The 9,339-nt window shown below is 40.5% G+C and overlaps 1 long non-coding RNA gene across 1 annotated transcript; it reads left to right on the top strand.

Moving 5' to 3' along the window:
* Window positions 1-2,439: 2,439 nt before the first annotated feature.
* On the top strand, window positions 2,440-8,259 carry LOC132371605 (uncharacterized). Its single transcript, XR_009504888.1, has 3 exons — window positions 2,440-2,692; window positions 2,894-3,090; window positions 8,101-8,259. It is a non-coding gene; the product is annotated as an uncharacterized LOC132371605 (long non-coding RNA).
* Window positions 8,260-9,339: the final 1,080 nt, after the last annotated feature.

The raw sequence follows: 9,339 nt of genomic DNA, 5'->3' as shown, positions 1-9,339 counted from the left end.
AGGCAATCTGTAAATAAATGGGCAAGTCTGTATTCCAACAAAACTTTACAAAAACAAGGGGCAGACTTGGATTTGGTCTGTAGGCTGTAGTTTGCCAACCTCTGTTCTGTATGATAGAAGTGTTTCAAGATCTTCCTTCTTTGAAGTGTTAATCCAACGCTTCTAATTCATTTTCCTGATATACATATTGAAAAAAAGCATTCGATTGATATTTTCTTTTGTTGTTGCTGTTCTTGGTCTTCCGTTAAAATGTTCGATGCTTTGTCGTTAGGAGCTGTTGAAACACGCCTTTCAGCTCCCACACTGCAGTTAATTTGGAAGCCTGAGATACAAGCTGTCTGGGAAATGTTTATTTAACTCATTCTTATCGTCAGAGATTTCCACCTCTTTTGCAAATAGGGGAGCTAAACACAGCCTGAACCCCACCTGATGTGCACATGAGAAGGTAGCAGAGGTACCCGATTCCTTCAGTTCTGAAGCCCCTATCATTTGCTTCACCCCAACCCATCCCCGAGAACAGCTCTAAGGCCCAAGTGTATTTTGTGTCCACTTCATGGAGCTGAGTCAAGACGGTATCATAAAAACTTCTTTGGCTTCTGCTCTATCTCCTTCTTTCCTCTCCCTCCCTCTAGTTCCACACTTTTCTAACTATCACTTAGATAAGTAGCTAAAAATCTCTGCATATTTTAAATGAACTTATCTTCGTTAAGAAAAATATATGAAGAAGTAAATGCAGGTACATTACAGATTCATATAAGAGGATCTCAAGGTTGGAGAAATCTTTCCTTTTCTATTTCTAGAATGAGTTAGACATCCTTGCAATCATCCAAAGAACCCGTGTGGAACACCAAACACGCAACAGGTCTGTGCCAGGTGTTTTACCTGGTTATTGCACTCAGACACTGTTAGATTTTGCTGCCTGAAACACCACCCAGAGCTCAGTGAATCAGAACGACAAACACCATTTTCATGATCGTGTGCCCTATTAAAAGGCAAAAATGGGTTTATATGCAAACATATTCCACTGGTAACTCTGCTAGTGAAACGCCAAGAAGGACATTTAAAAGTGAAAACTTTCCACAAGAAATTAAGAATGTAATTTCATTAAGAAATGAAGTCATACAGTATTTTTTTTTTTTAAGTTTTCCCAAGTATCCATTGAAGGGGAGAGAAGGCTGGAAGGGCATAAGAACATCCCCGAGAGTTCACATCACCAATTTTCCAGGTTTCTGTGGTCTGGGGCCTCTGCTGGGCTGGCTGCACTTCTCCCTTTCTACAGGGTCCTCACCCTGCAGCCTGCCAGCCTGGGCTTGCTCACCCGGCGACAGAAGGACCCCGACAGCAGAAAGCAAGTCCCGTGGGTGAGCACCTTCAAGCCTCTGTATGCATCACTTCTGTACTTGTCGCATAGGCTAAAGCAAGTCCCTGGCCGAGGGTTAGAGAAATGGACTTCACCCCTTGTGGGCAAAGTCACATTGCAAGGTGGCCTGCATACAGGGAGGCGGGAACACATTGGGGCCATTACCGTAACGATCTCTTGCAGCCAACCAGCCTTGGAACGAGTATGCATCCCTCTTTGTTGTATTTCTTCCTAAAAAAGAATTAGAAAAGGTCTCTGCAGCCCCACATGCCCTATTACAACTGACAGCAGCAAATGAGAAGGCCGGCTGCCCCACTGCCAGGTTGTGGATGGTGCAACCCAGAGTCCTTACTGAATGGCTCCGCAAATTATACTTGGGTGGAATTATGGCTTTCTACCTAGAATAGCTGTTTCATTGGAAAAACAATGAATAAAAAGTAATAGAAAAAATATATCCTTCCTGGCACTTACTGTGGGCCCCAGAATTATCACGTTTAAGAGATGAACCCGTTATTTGGAGAATATTCTTTTCTCCCTTCTAGACGTTGGTTATAATAGGAGAAAAAATTACCCAGTGTCCAGTGAAAATCAGCACACCACATGACCAGAAACCCTCGGTAGGAATTTTCAAATGCACATAGTTGTGAAGATAATGTAGTGAACACAAAGTCGTTATTCCTCAGTGTATTTTTTAACAGATATGCTGGATCCTACAGAACTGAAGAGCCAAGAATAGAATAAGATGGGCGTCACCCCTGACATGAGGAATAAGTGGAAATTGTATTGTGGGAAATGGGAGTGTAGCTGAGAAACACTGAGCTTGCAATGTCCAAAGCCTAGTGGCTGTATTCATTATAATTACAGTCTGTTTTCCATATCTGCAGGTTTCCCATGTGCAGGTTTTGCATCTGCGGATACAGAGAGTGAAATGTATTTATTGTACTCCGCCATCTTATTTAATTTATTTTTATTTTTTTGTGAAGACTTTTTTTTTAATGTGGACCATTTTAAAAGTCTTTATTGAACTTGTTACAATATTGCTTCTGTTTTATGTTTTGGTTTTTTGGCCCCGAGGCATGTGGGATCTTAGCTCCCCGACCAGGGATCAAACCCACACCTCCTGCACTGGAAAGCGATGTCTTAACCACTGGACCACCAGGGAAGTCCTTGTGCTCTGCCATTTTATATAAGAGACTTGAGCATCCGTGGAGTTTGGTACCCCTGGGATCTCCTGGAACCAATCCCCTGCAGATACTGAGGGACAACTGTACAACGTTTGAGCCTCTTCCGAAACCCCAGATTTTAACTTCTTGCTGGAACCAGGCACTCTAGGTAGGTTTCTAGTGCTTCTTAGTCCTAGTTAGTATAGTTAGATGACCACAAAACAAACAAACATAAACAAACAAAATAAATAGCTCTATAATCAGGATTTGGGGGAAGGGAGGGAGGGTGAGAGGTGCTGTGAATATGGGCCCCTTTGTCAGTCATGGGCCATCCAGGAAGGAAGAAATCACTTTCCATCTTTCACACCAGCCACTGAAGAGCTGAGAGGCCAAACCGAAGAAGAGAGACAATCAGAGATTAACATCAGCAAGAAGCCACGCACACCCCAGGGATGGAGAGAACTTGGGAGGAGGCCAGCAGCTAGAGACATGCGTTTGGGAACTAGAATCACACTGGGCCATTCAGTGGGAGCTGGAGCCCCACAGCTGCTGGTGGAGATGCTGCAGGTTGGTCCTCCTCTTTCTGGGTGATGCCCCATGTGCAGGTCGTGGGGAGAGCTGCTACAAGGAGTCTCCAGCTGCCCCACCTGGGGATGCCCCACGGTGCCTACACCCTTCCCACATGCCGGGCTGCCCCACAGCTTCGCCTGAGCCTGTGGGCTACTAGGGACAGGATTCTCCAGCAGCTAGGCCAGGACGCTGTCAGGGCTGTACCACAGTTTGAGGTTCCTCCAGTTCAGTCCTTTGTACTCCCCTCTCTTCTCTGAATGTATCCGACTGTATTGCCGTCCGAGACTCTCACAACCTCCTCCTGCTCCCTCTTCCATTTCCCACTCCCCAGCACCTTCCCCCCATAAATCTCCTGCATGTTTGATTCTATCTTGGTGTCTGCTTCTCAGACAACATAAGATGATACACCCTCCCCATCTTCTCCCAGTGAAAAGAGGAGCCCCAACTTGCTGCAGAAAACTCAGGGTGCGTGGTGGTGGGATGAACTGGGAGATGGGGATTGACATATATACACTACTATGTATAAAACAGATAACTAAAAAAAAAAAAAATAGATAACTAATGAGAACTTACTGTATAACACAGGGAACTGTACTCAGTGCTCTGTGGTGACCTAAATAGGAAGGAAATCCAAAAAAGAGGGGATCTATGTATACGTATAACTGATTCACTTTGCTGTAGAGCAGAAACAAACACAACAGTAAAGCAACTATACTCCAATAAAAATCTTTTAAAAATTGTGCAACAAATAGCAATTAAAAAATATTGGCAACATGTAAAAAAAACAAAGAACAAAAAAACTCAACCACAAACATATCCACCTCTTTCCCCCTCTCTCCTACCACAATGGAAATCTGTCTCCTGCTCAAGTCTTAGCCCCCACCAGTTCTCCAAAGCCCCTTTCTCCCTCCTTTCTCAGAGACCTCCCTCCGTCATTTGTACCCTTCCCCCTCTTATATCTTCAGTTGCACACTCCCTCCTGGCTCCTTCCCACCAGCATAAACATGTACGAGAATCCTGTCCATTCCCAAAGGCCTTCACCTCAATTCCCAGCTTTTCTGCTTTCTCTCTCTTCTTCTCACAGCCAGGCTCCTACAAGCACCGGCTACAGGAACTGCTTCCATGCCCCACCTTCCATCTACACCTGAAGACCCTCCCCACCCCATGAAAACACTCACTTCCGGGTTGCTAAAGGCTCCCTGGTCACTAAGTCCAGTGGTACCTTTCTATCCTTAAATTACTTACCATTCATCCTCTTTGGAGCATTCGGCACTCTTAGCTACTTTTCTGGAAACTCTTTTTTCTCTTTCATTTGGGGGCACATTTTTCGTCAGTTCTATAACCAGTCTTTCCTAGACTCTTTCTCTGATCATCCAACTTTCCCTGGGGACCTTTTCTTGGGTCCCTAATCATCCCACTTTTCATACAAGGACTTTCATGCAAGGACTATCATTATGCGGTCTTAGCTCTTCACCCTGATCTTCAGCTTCTTTCCACTCCCCACCATTAACTCTCTCTTCTCCCTCCTTTTTCTCATGCTCACCTTCTCTCTCCCTCTTCTCCTCCTGCTCCTCCCCGTTTCAGGTCATGTGTCAGCAACTGCAGTTTTCTGGTCATGTCATTTCTCTCCTTTACAAAACTTTGTCCCAGTAGCCCCTCTTCTTGGAAGATCTTCTCCACATCATGCAACTCTGCCAATTTCAACACTTCCATGGCCACTTCTTCAGCTAAATCCCACAACCCTTCCTCTGACACCTGTCCCCTCGCCGCCATAGCTTGCTAAGATGGCTGATGTCTTTCCCTGTAGAACTGCACATCTCCTTTTATGGCCTTTAACACACTGTACCGTAATTGCTTGTTTTCCTGTCATTTTTCCCAATAATATTTCCTTGAGGGTGTAGTTATGTCTTCTTTTCCACTGGATCCCCAAGACAAAGCACAGGGCCTGGGAGAAAGAAGATCGATTTATTGACTGAATAAACAAGCTATTCTGCTTTAAATCTATTAAATATTGGTCTATAGATAATAATACTATTTTTGCTTAGGAGGTCACATCCTTAAAGATAACTATTGGCCATATAGTGAAATGACTATACCTTTAAAAGGCATTTTAGTTTTATAGTTGAAATTCTGCATAGTAAGTCTTAAGGCTGTTGAAAAAAACTCTCCAATATCATGTCCAATATGTGAAAAGTACAATTTTTTTTCAGAAGGGTAATTGGAAGGAAGAAAAAATTACTCAAAATTATACCAATGTCCTTTCATACATGGAACTGATCAAGGAATTTTAACTTTTGGTCTATTCAAGTCTCAAAAAATTTGATAACTGATATTTAGATATTTCAAATAAAGGAATGGAACTGTCTTTATGCAACCAAGGCGTAGACCAAAGGCTAATGGATGGAAGCTCTAAATAAATGAAGCTTATCCCTGGAACAATGGGATGAGGTGAGTTCCCATCACTACAGTTATGGAAGTGTAGGTTAGATTTAAAGCATCAGATTTGGGGAGAACTCATCAGATGATATTTGAGGTTCTTTTTGACCCAGCAGTAAGGTTTTGATTCGGATGACTTATATGTTTAGATCATACAATTTCATGCCTGAAAAATATCTTAGAAGTTAATGCAGAATCTCAGTGTTGAAACCTCGAAGAAAGTAGTCTATGAGGCTTTGAGTATGTATGTTTGGTTGAATAGCCAAAATTTTTATTATTTTAAGAGAAAGTAGATTATTTATTGAGATTAAGTTGCTTTCTATTTAGGATATTTTAAATGATGACTTTTGAATAAAACACCTCTAGTATAGCAAATAAAGATGAAAGTAGCATTGCATGAACATCAGCCAGTTTTGCCTACAGCTCTTGACCTAGTGGTCAATTGGCAGTGTGTACAGTAGGGTCTTTGCCCAGCCATATCAAACAACTGTAAAGTTGCAAAGTTCATCTTTGTTCCTATTTGGCCCCTTTATCTTTCCCAAGTCTCGTGCCCATTTCATCTTCCAGTGCTTTCACACTTTCACTATGATCCCTGAAACGGCCCCCTAGATGCCTGGTCTGGAACAGCTCCTCTGGTTAGTGTACCACAAACCAATGGGCATAGGCCACACCACCACAGCTTGTCCAATAGACTGGTCTATCGCCATGTATTTTAGACAACACATGTGCACAGAGTAACCTTTGGGTATAGGCAATTGTCAAAAACCAAACTCTGCAGACTGAGTAAAACAAAGCAGAAAGATGAGTTTGTTGCAAGGGTTTCAACCTGTAAGCTGGGAAACTCAAAGCTATGGGAGCAATGAGTTCCAAGTTGCTCACAGACTAAAGGGATTTTGTTGTTGTTGTTGTTGTTTTATGTAATTTATTTTTTTTCTGTTTCCCCATTTTTATTTTATTTATTTTTTTTTTTCACACACACACACTGTATTTTATTTTTACAAGAGATAAATCAACTGACACCAAACATTGTAAATGGATGACCACAACAAAAGCAACAATGATTGCAATTACCAAACACGAAACACACTCATACTATGTCATAATATTGACATTCAGTCCAGTAATCCTCCACCGTAACAGCTCCGACTAAAGGGTTTTTATGGGGTAAATGTGTAAGTTATTTGGCTTTTTCAGCTGATTGATTGCCTAGTGGTCTTCTTCCTCATTTAGATCAGGGTAGTTGAATCAGGGAAACAAAGAAGTCCAAAAATGGTGTGAACAGACTTGGCTTTTGGGAGTTGGCTGGTGTCCTTTGGTTGAGTTTCATTTTTCTTTCATGCACCTGTGCTAGCCAACTGGCTTTTGTTCTCAACATAAGTGACTCCATTTTACTTTGGGTTCTTTAGCAGGTACTTCTGAACAGGCCCCTTCCACATTCACCATTCCAGGAGAATAATGCCTGACAGTCACATTTTTTTTTTATTATAATTTACAACAGTAGGGCTCTGGGAAATACAGTAATGACAAGACCTTTCCAATTCCTGCTGAGCTCTCCGTTCCTGATTTTTTACTCTATGATATGCTAGCTTTTGGCTTATCCCATGACTCCTTGGTTAGATAAAAGCAAATAAACACAATAAAGGAATCAACAGGAAAGACAGGAAACATTTACCAAAGATACATCAGTAAATAAATGAATTCTATATCAGGCTAAAATCCTCTCTTATAACCTCAGTATGCCATCTCTTGCTCAATTACTCCCCTCTTAATAAAACTACCTGCTATATTATCATTTCCTCAGAGCCCTGCTAAATGAATTGTCATCTAATTTCTGAGAAATCATTTCATTAGAGTACTAACGCTCACCATTATTTAACATATTATCCTCTGCCAGATAATATTTGCAATTTAAGAGGTACCTTCAGTGCCTTAATCAGAATACTGAGCAATACGTTAATTTTAGGCACTATGTCAAATCTTTGGGAGACCTATATCTGCCCATTAAATCTTAGAGGAAGCCACCCTCATCTAGCATTGTTCCAATTTATGGTTCTAGTTGTTAGGGTGTTTTTTTTTTAACCAATGTTGGGCAAAAAAAATGTCCCAGAGGATGAAATTCTAGATACAGCTGGTGGAGGGTGGTTAGTGAGGGACCCGTTTTGGATCCAGTGACCACAGTTCGGCTTCCAGACTTGATACTTCATGGCTGTATAACCTTGGACATATTATTGGCCCTCTCTTTGTCTTTGTTTCTTTCTCTAAAGTGGTGCTTGCCATAACAAGAAACACCATTAGAATTTGCCATAAATTATTTTTTACAGGTTGAAAAAGTGCCGTTGAGACACACTATAAATCTGAAATATTTATTTACTAAGAAATGCCTGCGTTTTTCAGCTACTTGTTACAGTGAGCCTTAGAAAAGCCATCCTTTTGTGGATGACAAGAGAAGTGGCTTACACGTGGCTAATGACAAATACCAGTGAGGGCTGAGCTATTTGAGAGTTGGCGTAGCTTTATAACTTGGCAAGCTCTCCTTTTTCCCTAACTGGTTAATTCATCTTTTGTTTACAGAATCCTGAGCCTCTGCTTATACCTTAAAGGCAAGAGAATTTTACTTAGTTCCTAAGGCAGTTAAGCCTAGAGGAAGATCTTAAGAAGATACCCTGAAAGTGGCGTTTGACATTTAAAGGATGGATAAGTCATTCTCAATGTCTCCAAAGTTAAACTCCGTGGCTATTATTTTTAAAAGGGCAGTACAATCTGCTTTACCACAACCTAGAAAATAGCAAGTTATTTTCTCTCCAGGGGTGACCATTTTTTCCTAAACAAATAGAGATAATTGCCTATTTAATTTATGACTCAAGGCAAGTTACTTATTGCCTGAAAATACTCATTGGAAGAGCCTGGCATTTTTAAATTAAAACACACTGTAATTTAGGTTACAATCTGTAATTTCTTTTTAATCCAATCATCATCCATTTTTATATAAACAATTTTGATTGAAGATGTATATTTTTATAAAATAGCTCCTTTCCCAACTTCCTGCTAAATTACCTATTGTAGACCCAGAAAAACATAAACACTCAGAACAACAGAGAAAACTGCAAGTTACCAACAGTCCATTGCCAGAATCTGGGGGAAATTTCTACTAATGACAAAGATGAGATAAATAGTTTGGAGCACTATGAGGCCACCAGCCAAGTGGTGAGTGTCTGAGATTGAATTCCATGAGGCTGGAACTAAGAAAAGAAGAAGGTCCTACCTAAAGCAACATAAGACATCAATAAATGGAGAAACATTCCAAGTCAGAGCCTTTTCAGGAAAATTAAGGTTTCTACCGTAGCAACAACTGGTTTTAAATATCAAATATATTTACAGGATTTCTTACACAGAATACAGAAAGCATTAATAATAAAAGAAAAAAATGATAAATTCAACTTTATAAAAACTAAAACTTTAGCTCCTCAAAAGACACCATTAAAATATAAAAAGGCAAGCTACAGACTGGAGAAAGTATCCACATATTGTAACTATGTATATGAATACATTTATATATAAATATATATAAGTGGGCAAAAATTTAAACAGTCACTTGTCAACATAAGATATACAAATTGCTATCATAGACATGAAAAATGGCTCAATAGCCATTGGGGAAATGCAAATTAAAAACACAGTGAAATACAATTCCATGTCCTCTGGAATGGCTAATATTAAAAAGAATGACAACACTAAATGATGGTGAAGATGTGCAGCAGCTGGAAACCTCATATATTACTTTGGAAAACATATATTGCTCTTTTAAAAAAT

This window comes from Balaenoptera ricei, chromosome 9 (assembly GCF_028023285.1).
Source record: "Balaenoptera ricei isolate mBalRic1 chromosome 9, mBalRic1.hap2, whole genome shotgun sequence".
In the NCBI taxonomy this organism is placed as follows: domain Eukaryota; kingdom Metazoa; phylum Chordata; class Mammalia; order Artiodactyla; family Balaenopteridae; genus Balaenoptera; species Balaenoptera ricei.
This window is presented reverse-complemented; position numbering and strand designations above follow the sequence as displayed.